The sequence below is a fragment of the Oryzias melastigma genome, linkage group LG20 (assembly GCF_002922805.2).
Source record: "Oryzias melastigma strain HK-1 linkage group LG20, ASM292280v2, whole genome shotgun sequence".
Classification (NCBI taxonomy): domain Eukaryota; kingdom Metazoa; phylum Chordata; class Actinopteri; order Beloniformes; family Adrianichthyidae; genus Oryzias; species Oryzias melastigma.
Genome location: NC_050531.1, coordinates 546,161 through 557,467, shown reverse-complemented (window position 1 = coordinate 557,467; position 11,307 = coordinate 546,161). Strand labels below are relative to the sequence as shown.

The window sequence follows — 11,307 nt, the reverse complement described above, 5'->3', positions numbered from 1 at the left end:
GGGGGGGGGGGGGGGGCGTTCAGCAGGTAGATCAGGCAGTGTTACCCATCATGCATCCTGGTTTTATGTGAAGCATTGTGTCACGCTCCAACAGCTCTGCAGCCAAATGAGAAACAGATTTGTGTGTTAATGTTGTGCAGCGGCTCTGCAGAAAGCAGCTTCTAAACGCTTCGTTTATCCCAGAATTCAACAGTTTTTCAAAGTTTAACGTTGAAGCAGCAAAGAAACATTAAAGACTCTTTAAAATGTTAGGATTTGATCAAACTGTTGTGACACTGAGGTGCAGGAAGGATGGAAAACGTCCTTCAGCTGTTACAGGACGGTTTCTGAAGACGACCTCCTCACTGGATCTCTGTTCTGGACCCCACCCTCGAGGGGGTCCTCCGCTGTCACAGACCCCGCCCTCAGCTTCACCTGTAATTACAGGAGCTGTTCTAACCCTTCCACATCAACAGAGCCGAAGGCCGAATGGAAACCATCTCACCTGCTGTCCTCCAAACTGAGAACTTTTCTGTTTTTAAACTTTATTGTTCCTCTGGACTCAAACGGGATGAAACCACAATGAACATTTCTACTCTATTAGTCAATTTTCTATGAATCTTTTCGTCATTAGAGTGGATCAGAGTTAGAGCTGCTGGTTTCGGCTTCAGTTTGAGGTGTTGATGCAACATTTCACAGTTTAAATGCAAAAGTTACAACAAATGAAGTAAAAAACAGAAACTGATTATTCGGTTTAAATCCATCTTTGATTAAAGATTACATGTTCATAAAATTACAGACATCTCTTTTCATTCTGTTTTTCTTTAAATAAAAATTACCTTTAACTGTTTATTAAACCTTTAATTCTGTAGAAATAAAATTATTTCATTTTATTTAACATGTGAAATAAGAAACGAATGTTAATTGTATCAGAAATTAAATGAACGACTTTATGGTGTAAAAATAAAATCATTTGATCATTTTTGTCAATAATTTCCTTAATTATCCACATTTCTGTTACACGTTTGCTGTATTTCTGCTGAGAGAAAACCTCGGGTCTGTTCCAGAATTATTTTATTATTTTAAAGTCCAGAAGACGTCAGGAAATGTCAGTTCTGACAGGTAGAAGCTTTAACTTTGGCGGGGACAGGAAGTAGTCAATCAAATCTGTCCTCAGTCTGAGCTTCAGGCTCCAGACTTCTTTGGTGCTTCGACCCCCCAGAACCAAACAGAGAGACAAACGGACCCATTTCCCAGAAAGCTTTGGTTCTGCTCCGCCATTTATCCACATTGAAAAGACGTTTTATCTGCAGGATCAGCTGGGATCAAAGGTCTGTTGACTGAAGACCACCGCTGTGCACACACGTGCACGGTTCCACACCGGAGTTCCTGTGATGTGAATGTGTTTTTGTCCTCCAAATTTCCATCATCTTCATCATCTTCATCACGTTTACCTGCTGACTGTTGGCGGTTGACCTTTTATTTTGAAGGAGTCTCAGCAGGTTTTGTTGGATTTCTGTGGATGTTAGAGAAAAAGGAGGATGGAGAAGTTTTCCAAAGCAGATTCACTCCAGCAGCAGTGAAGGAAGTCCAACTTCTGAGGGTTTTCTTGGTTTCTCCTCAGAGTGAAGGTCAGTGAAGGACATTAAAGGTCAGTGAAGGTCAGTGAAGGTCAGTGAAGGTCAGTGAAGGTCAGTGAAGGTCAGTGAAGGTCAGTGAAGGTCAGTAAAGGTCAGTGAAGGTCGTCCTCCCTGAGCTGCTGCAGGAAGCAGACGTTTATCCTTTTCTGCTCTATCTAGAACATCATTCCAGACTGGGTCCTCAGAACTCATCAGTCAGCAGGAACTCAGACTACAGAAACCTTCTTCACACCTGAGCGGCCTCCTTCAGGTGTGGAGGCTCTCAGAAGGGGGCAGGTCTAACTCCGGGCTGGTCTGTACAGGAGACACACGTCAGCTGGTCCCGTTTGCCGCCGTTTACGGTGAACGGTCCCGTTGATCCAGCTGAACGTTTGTGATCAACGAGGAGGACTCATGATGGAAGAATGAAGGTGTGTCTGAAGAACGCTGCAGAACCTCACAAGAGACGGTCGTTCAGCCCTAAAAGAACCGAGGTTCTGTTCGAGTCGGTTGAGAGTCAGAGTTACAGCTGGTTAGGAAGTTTCTCTCCGAGGACCCGGACGGTTGATTGAAAGCAGGTGGACTCGGCGTCGGCGAGGAAAGCTTCAGATGAATGACTGTAGGTTTAAGCTGCTGCAGGTTTACAGGTCAGAGGAGTAAAAACATGAACGTTTCCCTCTGAGGAAGCGGCGCAGGTTTCTGACTGTCTCAATGTTGACTGAACACTTTGGAGATTTGATTTGATTTGATTTCTAGATATCTTTCCCTTTGGGGACCCGTTGTGCCAGAGGTCCCGGTTCTGTTAGACGATGTTGCCGCGGTTACCAGTTGGGGTCAGACTCTGCAGCTTGTGGAGTGGACCCCACTGCTGTCCCTAATGGGGGGGTGTCCCTGTGGCTGAGCTACTTCAATAATACTCCAGTAATACTTTAGCAATACTGCAATAATACTTTAGTATTACTGCAATAATACTTTAGTAATTCTTCGATAATACATCAGTAATATTTCAGTATAACTTTAATAATACTTTAGTACTACTTCATAATAGTTCAGTATCACTTCAGTGATACTTTCCCAAGAGTTTATTTGGTGTCTTTGAACAAAAGTAGAGATACCACAAACTACTCAAGTCAAACTAGAGATGCTTTAGAGACGCTTCACTCGGGTAAATATCTAAAAGTAGTCACCAAAGTAACGACTGCAGAAAGAGTCCAGTAGAGTAACAGAAGGTTGAACTCTAATGTTGGAGATAAAGTTCAGACTCAAACTTTACTAGCATGTAAACATGTTCCAGCTGCGGTTATGAGCAACATTCAGCGTCACAATGATCACCAAAGATCTGAAAGACGTTTGAGAGGCTGAACAACATCAAGGTCCACTTAGAGAGAAATCAGCTGATCTAGGGCGGGTGGAGGTCATCTGAGGTCATCTCTGGTTTCCTTTGATCTTTTTCTCCTGATTTAGGAACACGGATGTTCCCACAGGACTCGTTTGTTCAGCAGGTTCTGTGGGAGTAACGTCTTTATGCTGCTATGGATTCTGGGTAATTGAGAGTCTGCTGCTGTCCAGAACCTGACGTATTCATTCGGGTCATGAACATGGACCGGTTCGTGAATCTGGTGGAATGATCCATTTCCAGATGATCAACCTGCAACAGGTGAAACCTGCAGACATTTAAGATGTTTTGAGTCACTTTCTACACTGTTCTGTGACAGACACGAACATTTTCACCGTTTAAACTCTCAAAGTTTAAACTTTCATAGAAAACTGAATCCAGTTTTATAGAAAACAAAGATTTGATCACAATTATCGATTCATGTAAACATCAAAGAGCAGACAGAGAACCGGAACAGAAGAGATTGACGGACATTTGTCTTCAACCTGCTCATGTGTGGTCTCTGAGGGGCGTGTTCTTCTCACCTGAAGAAACCAACCAAAGCAGGGATTTTTTCCCATCATGCTTCACCTCCATCCTCTCTGCAGGCTGATTTGAAGGGAAAACGTTGCATCAATCCGCTCCTCCCGGCGCTTAGATCATCCAGGTCACTGCAGGATGAGTCAGGCCGGCCGAGCCCCCGCCGCTGCCTCAGCTGGGGGGTGAAGCCCCTCCCTCAAGTGAGTGAATGGACTGGAGGGCGACGGATTGGCTCCTGTCCGGATTTGAAGTTGTAGTGAAGTTCTTGGAGAACCGAGCCAGAGCAGATGGTTTCACTCAGAACCCCCCCCGTCCAAAAGTATCTAGTGTGATGAACACAAACACGCCAAACCTTCATCTGTCCATAAATCCTTGGCGATCCTCTCTGGAAAAAAGGGGGGGGGGGGCTCCACAGGGATTTCTTGACAGCATGAGGAGCTGCTGTGGATTAGCTGGTCACGGAGCGAGTTACACGTGTTCATCCTTCACTGGCGCTCAGGTACATTGTCAGGTTTATTTCTTTTTCATGTCCGTCTATTTGTCATCTGGATCGTTCTTCCATCTTTCTTCCTCTGACTGTCAAAGACTTCTCCTGGTTCTGGCGTTGGTTCTGGCGTCTTCTTTCAGCTTTATCGGATTCTGAAGTTTGGAGAGTTTCTTTACAGGCTCATTATTTTTCTGACACTTGGGTCAGAGTGAAGTTCCTACAGCTGGTTACCCAGAGGCCTCGGAGCAGTAAACCGAAGCAGCACGCCGTTGACGCTGCACTTACAGAAACCACTTCAGATTCAGGTTCCTGCTGTTTGGTTCACTGAGGAGACTTTGCTGCAGTTTGATTGTTGAACTTGGCGACTTCTGAAAGTTTCTGAACACACCAGAACTACTTAAGTTTAGTCTTTAAAAGCTCTCTTTCAGAGTTTAGATTTCTGCCTCTTCAGTTTTGCTGCCGTTCATGTGATCCTTTACTGTTTGGGATTTATGTCAAACAGACTTGGTTCCATGACTGAGACAGAGGGATGCAGAGGATGAAGTTTCATGGCCGTCGTCTGGACAAAATGCGCAGAAAACTGTCCGTTAGCTTTAAATTCTTTATTATTTTAGCTCAGCTTATTTTAACATTTCTTAGCTTATTTTAGCTTAGCTTAGCATAATTTAGCTTAGCTTAGCCCATCTTATTTTAGCTTAGCTTAGTTTATTTGAGGTTATTTTAGTTTATTTAGCTCACCTTATTTTAATGTAGCTTAGCTTATTGCAGCTTATCTTTATTTAGTTTATTTAGTTGATTTTAGCGTGACCTAGTTTAGTTTATTTAACGTACCTTATAACAGCTGTAAAGCTGTAGACGAGTGGAAGATGTGAAGATCTGTCTGAAGGGAAGTTAACCAGACAATCATTGTACCTGAAAACAAGGCGCCATCCTCAGGACGGCGGTCAGCGACGGTCGCTTTGGTTCATTCATAAACAAAGAGCCCAAAAATTTAAATATTTTCCTCCAGTAAAGATTCTTTTGTAAATGATTCTGTTAATGTCTTAACAGTTTCTGAGGATCATTGATGTTTTTATCAGGTAAATGTTGTTGGAAATTGTAACATTGAATCTGCTATTTTTTATTATAAATAGACTTTAAAATATTGTCTGTTGGTCTTTGGCAAATTTTTTATACTTTAAAATAAACTTGTTTAATAATTATAGAAAAAAACAGTCTGTGTGCTGCCTCCTACAGGTAGAACCAGGTATTACAGTTAATTTTTGTGACTGTTGGCCTTGTGGTAGAGTGTCTGCCCTGAGACTGGAAGGTCGTAGGTTCAAATCCCGGGTGAGTCAGACCAAAGACTGTAAAAATGGGACCCAGAGCCTGGACACTCAGCACTTAGGAGTTGGACTGGGGGGTTAAACCACCAAATGGTTCCCAAGTGCGGCTGTGTCTGCAGCTCACCGCTCCCCCGGGGGAGGGGTCAAATGTGGAGAACAAATTTCACACATCAAGGTGTGTGACAAACAGTGGGACTTTAACTTTAAGTGATTGGTCAACTGGTGTAAGTCCCACGTCATTTCAGAACGTCGTCATGTTCTGCACCTCCAGTATAAAGCCCCGCCCACCTCTGATTCTGTAACGGTCTATTGTTAGCGTGTTAGCTTTAGCATGGCTCGTAGCTGTTTTTCCTGCGATTGTCAAAAATATAGTGGATTGAACGACCTTCCAGTGGACTTGGAGGTTAGACAGCAGTGTTTGAACCTGCAGGAGCTGTTTCTCCTTCTGCTCCTTCTGCTCCTTCTCCTTCAGAAGAACGACGTGTGTCAGGGAGACGGCTCGTGTTCAGCCCGTCAGCTCTGGACTCGCAGCTTTTTACTCACTAGTTTTGATTTCAGTCCAAACTGCTTTGAGGATTTTTCCTTCTTGTTTGCTGGTTTGACTTTGAAATAAGGAACTTCAGGAGAAGCAGAGACTCTCGTGTGTTTAGTGAAGAAGTGAAGCTGTTCAGATCTTTCACGGGAAGCTCTCAGCCTGATGAGCTCATCCAGAGGCCGCCTCCTCCTGTTGGACAGTTTTCTGTTTCCTCCTCCGTGTTTCTGCTGAGAATCATGAAACCTGCAGCAGCGTCTCTGGATCCTCGTCAGAGAGCGTTCCTCTGTGAAAGCTTCATGAATACGCTGAACATCAGACCACCGGCACAGAGGAAACCTCCCACTTGGCTGAGGGACATTAGGCCCCGCCCCCTGGGTGAATCTTGGAGCAGACACAAGAATGCACTCTGCAGAGCGGCCAGCCCTCTACCTCCATCCAGTCCTCACTTTACCGTCACACATAAAGCTCCTGTTGTGTCCGTGCACGGCGGCGGTGAGAGACGCTGCACGCCTGCATCATAATGAGGTGGTTGTTGGCGTTCACGGTGCGGACTGAACATCAGAGGGAAATCTTATCGCCCCGGTGCAGCCGGCTCCTCCGCACGGTGGTGTCTGCAGAACATCGTTTCATCTGTGTGGATGTGTGACGGCAGTGAACGCACCGCGTGACCCCGAGGTCGCCGTGCGGCTGCAGGCGCCATCAGCTGCACCTACAGCTTCTGTTCAGATCAGACCTGGATGCTGGGAGCAGGTCTCTGCAGGAATCAGTCCACCGGGGTTTAGACCGTGTTCTGTAGAAACAGGTTTACAGCGATTAAAGCAGCTCAGACGGAGCAGAAGATTGGAGTTAAAAATGATTTAAACCTTTAAAAATGAAGGTTAAAGTTCAAACTGCTGCAAAATTCTGGTTCTGGTTCTGGTAGTCCAGATGAATGTTTTAGTTGTGTAACTCGTGTTTACAGAGTCACAGAGTGACGTTTCCATCCTAAACTCTGATTCTGTTGTTCTGTCAACTATATATAAAGAGGAATTGTTGTGTTTAACTAAAGTACAAATGGAAGGAAACTGTTGAGCGGTCCGGTTAGGAGCAGAACCGTACGGTCCAGTTCATTCTGGAGAGCGTTTCCTCTCAGCTGAGCCTGGTTTCCATTGAGCGGCTTGTTTTCACGCCGCATGTGTGGTGTAGCCTGCTAGCGTGCTGCTAGCTCCCTCCACATCCCACCGTCACCAAGGACGGCGAGTAGCGTTTGCAGTTCCACGACAGACCGGACCTGGCTGCTGTTTGCAGGCATTTTCAAAATAGACTCGAGACCAAAAGAGTTGACGGGAAACCGCAGAAACCCGAATGATCAGAAACGTTGGAAACGTTAGCTTCAAGGAGGCGTTTGCTAATGTTAGCATCACCGTCTGCCAACCAGGAGGTGGCTACAGCGGCTCCGCCCCAACCGTCCCGTTCCGTTTTGGGACGGGGGCCCTCGAGAGGTACAGGTCCATTAATGGGTCCATTTGACAATGAAAATGATACCGGACCGAACCGGACCGAACCGGACCGCTCAGTGGATAGTTGAAGAGTTCTGTTCCTGAGCACGTTCACGTCAAACGTAACGTTGAAAACAGAAACATTGAGTCCACTCTGATGTTTCGTACTTCTAGATGATTTTTGTGATACTAAAACACAGTCAGATTCGATCATGTTTGACTGTCAGGTTTTTATCTCCAATATTTCCGTTATCTGTGAGGATGTAACAATGTGGGCGTGGTTTGTGATCGACAAACGTCTCAGGATTTGTTTTGTGTATCTGAGGGTTTTTGTGCGGACCAGAGTCGGGTCACGTCTCATCTGGTCTACATGACGAAGGCTCCTGGATCAGATCAGGAGATCAGCTGATCATCGTCTGGTTGCAGGAACTCCTCACATCCCAGATCATGTGGTTGAATAACTGCTCGTCTCTTATAACAGCAGATCTTCTCCGTGAAGGCTCTCATCCATGCAGGATGCTTCCATGGCAGAGAAGGGGTTAAACATGTGGACAGAATCAGACATGGTGGAACAGCAGAACTTCCTGTGGTTTCCTCAGCATCTCCATCGTCTGGGTTCTCGTCTGAACTTCAGTCCAGCTGCTGGATTTTCACTCCAGATCTTTTCCGTCTCTGAATTCCACTCCAGCTTTGTACACTTGGACTCCTTCAGAAAGGTTCTGGTCGGGATGAATGGACTTCAGCTGAAGGACGTGGAGGTTTGAGAGGATCGCAGGTGAACATGTGGAGCTCTGAACTCTGTCGATTAAACCGACTTGTATCAGAGACGGAGAGCTGAGGGAAAACTGCTGCAGATGTTTGTGGGTTTACACCAAAACTTCAGTTTCCCCTGATTTGAGGATGAGATCAGATCAGCTTAAATGGATCAGAAAGATCTGATTCTGCAGGTTTTGGGGTAGAGGTGTGACTCACTGTGAAGGATTCCTGCAGGACTTTGGTCAATCAGACGTGGTTTTTCTGCAGGTTTGGTCAGAAAGGAAACTCTCCATCAGATCAAAGTCTTCAGGGATCTCAGTTCCTCCTCATCTGCACCCAGAGCTTCCTGTGGGATCATGGGAGATTTAGCTTTAGAGGAATTCCTTTAACTGCAGAACATTTGGGGATTGGTTCCAATTACTAAGGACTAATTGCATTGACTGTTTCCCCGTTTTCTCCTCACATGGGACCTTCTATCTCAAGCCACAAAGATCTGAGCTCCCTGATGCTGAGCTTGGTGTTTTCCTGACGCCGGGTCAACCGAGGACACCAGTCTGACTGCTGAGAGCTGCTGCAGTCTGGCCCTGAAAACCTGCTCTGAAGTCATGTTTGGGTCTGGGTAGAGTTCGTCTTCTCAGTTCTGATGGACCCTGATCATTCATCAGAACACCGCAGCTTCAGTCTCTGCTGCTCTGATTGGTCAGATGTTTGAGCAGGAAGTGAACCGAGTCCACGGATAAACGCAGCCGGCTCTGCTGACCGTTAGACACTGAAACGGAGACTCTTGATGGCTTGGAAAGAAGATGGAGAGGAAATAATAAAATAATCTCTGAGGTTCTGTCTGTTTTGTTCTACGAGTTCTGGAACGAAAACAGTTCTTACTTTAGATTCAACTTTATTGTCTTTATACGCAGGTAAAGGCAAGGAAACTCATCGTCCAATCAGAAGCTCATTATCACAAAGTATTTGTTAAATAAATGCGTTCATGTTTTGAACATTAGATTAAGATTATATGACAGTAAACAGGAAATGGATCAAAGACATAAGATAACTCTAACCTGTGGTAACCAGCAGTCAACCAGAAGAAAAAAAGGATTAAAAACTGATCCTGAACTGTCCCGCGGTGGAGGCTCCGCCTCCCAGGTGTCAGGAGGGTGTCGGTGGTCAGAAGTCCTTTATGACTGTTTTTCTCGCCGAGACGTCACTTCCTGTAAATGTCGTCGATCCACAGAAAAAGGCCACGCCCCCCCAGGATGCTGCTGACGGCGTGTTGGATCACGGTCTGTAACATCTGAGGCGTTCCAGCTTCAACTGGTCATACTCAGGAGAGGAGAGCTGGAACCAACATTTCATTAGGACATTTTGAATGACTCATAAAGTCCTCCTCAGCTTCCGTTCAAGAATCCTCGTCTCTTTCCGTGCTCTGATGTTTCCTCGCCGACCTGAAGCCGGCGGAGAACAGTGCAGCCTTTCAGAGCTGCAGGAGTTCCTCCATCTCTGAGTACATGAAGGCTCGCATTGAGACGGACATTCATACGTGCAGAAACCCAGCGTGAACCTCCAGGATCCGCTCTGAGCTGTCAGCACAGACCTACAGGAAAAGGAGGAGTTGGAGTTCTGAGCTGCTCTGAGACACCAGGATCACCTGAAGGACCAGAACCTGATGCTGGGTCTCCATGAGTGACTGATGTCCGGCACTGGCAGGAGTCCGGGGCCCGCCTCCTGCTGGTTTACCACAAATCCTGTCTCATCCGCTGCTGATCACCTGGATCAGGTGTGGCCAATAAGGAGCTTCAATGGCAGGTTGTTTGGAATATGTGGGCCCTCGAGGCCTGGACTCTGACTCCACTAATGTGACTATCTGCATGAAGCTGAGCCGGTCTGCTGGATTCATGAAGCCTTCTTGTGTTTTGGAGCTCCTCATGCTGCCGCTGTCACGTCAGTCTGTCTTTCCTCCATTTGTGACATGTTTGTCTCGCCGTCCATCAATCTCAGACACACGTGGACGTACAGGAGCTTTTATTGTGAAAGGATGTGTGTGCATGGTTGCAGAAATAGTTCAACCAAAACCCAGAAGATGTTAGCTGTCAGTCAGTCCACAGCTTGTAATGAAATGTCTGAAAAGCAACAACTGCAGCTTCAGACCAGCTGGGAGCCGGTTCTCCGTCCATCATCACCGACACATTTCTGTCCAAATCAAACATGAATGCTCCTTAAGAGGAGCACCTGGAACTCTGAGAGTTTCATCATCGTCGTCCTGCACAGGCGCTCCTTCTCTTCTGCTCGAGTTTTGTTCCTGTTGGTCTCCTGAACGAGAAAATCTGTTTTTTAATAACAGAACTTTAGGTTTTTCTGTAATTTTACAAGAGGTGACTTTATTTTGAAAAACCCAGTTGTCACCAGCTGGTGACTCCATGCCATCACCGAACAGATTTTTTTCTGTGGTTCATCTTTGGCCTCACAGGAACAAACGGAGGAGAATGAAGAGAATGGAGGTAAATGTTTTTAGGCTGATCCGGGACACTGACGTCTGCAGGAGTTCCATCCCATCAAAAGGGAGTTTCTGGAACTTCAGCCAGGACTTTCCTCAGAGACAACACCTGAGGTCCTCTGCATGTTCTCAGGTCCAGAGCAGATGGTGGAAGAGCTGAAGAACTTTCCTGTAATGCAGGTCAGGATGAGTGAAGACATTCAGAGTGACAGCAGAGCTGGACTGGAAGATGGTCTCCACCTCTCTGTGGTTTCTGGTCAGCTGTGACTCACTCAGGAACATCTGCAGTGAAGTCACGGTTGGCGGGAGACGGAGCGAAGGGACGGCCGAGCTGAGGAGGTTCCAGAACCTGCGGGTCAGGTTCTGGAGATGCAGACAGTCGAGGTCTGGACACGAGGCCTCCAACAGTCCAGCTCAGTTTGGGTCAAAACCTCATTTTTGGAACCAGGAGACGGTGAAAGGGAGAAGTTTGGAGATAAAAACTGCTGCTTTTGTAGATTTATTTTAGTCTGAAATTTGTAAAGTCGTGAGAAGATCCAGAGTTAAGACGTAAAAGTAGCTGCAGGGATCGCCGGGGCCTGCAGTACTGCAGTAACACAGTATTATTGCAGTACTGCGTTACTGTGTTACTGGTTTAACCTCTGCAGGAGGTTTGTCTAGTTAGAACGTGAAGCTCAAAGCCTGTAAACCTGACAGCCTCACACACGTGCAGGACTTCATAT

The 11,307-nt window shown here is 46.1% G+C and overlaps 1 protein-coding gene and 1 long non-coding RNA gene across 5 annotated transcripts in view; one reads left to right on the top strand and one right to left on the bottom strand.

Moving 5' to 3' along the window:
* LOC112151514 overlaps positions 1-9,835 on the bottom strand; it is a 17,201-nt gene extending 7,366 nt beyond the window's left edge. The window contains exons 1-3 of one of the 3 annotated variants that reach the window (XR_002920147.2): positions 9,153-9,835; positions 8,311-8,440; positions 12-96 (exon numbers count right to left, since the gene is read on the bottom strand). This is a non-coding gene — a long non-coding RNA (uncharacterized LOC112151514). Of the gene's footprint in view, positions 1-11; positions 97-2,818; positions 3,263-8,310; positions 8,441-9,152 lie in introns of those variants that run through there. The other 2 variants (XR_002920145.2, XR_002920146.2) reach the window with 2 other exon arrangements.
* The window catches only part of LOC112151512 (collagen alpha-1(XVIII) chain), a 42,395-nt gene that overhangs the window by 8,776 nt on the left and 22,312 nt on the right, over positions 1-11,307 (top strand). The window lies entirely within an intron of this gene.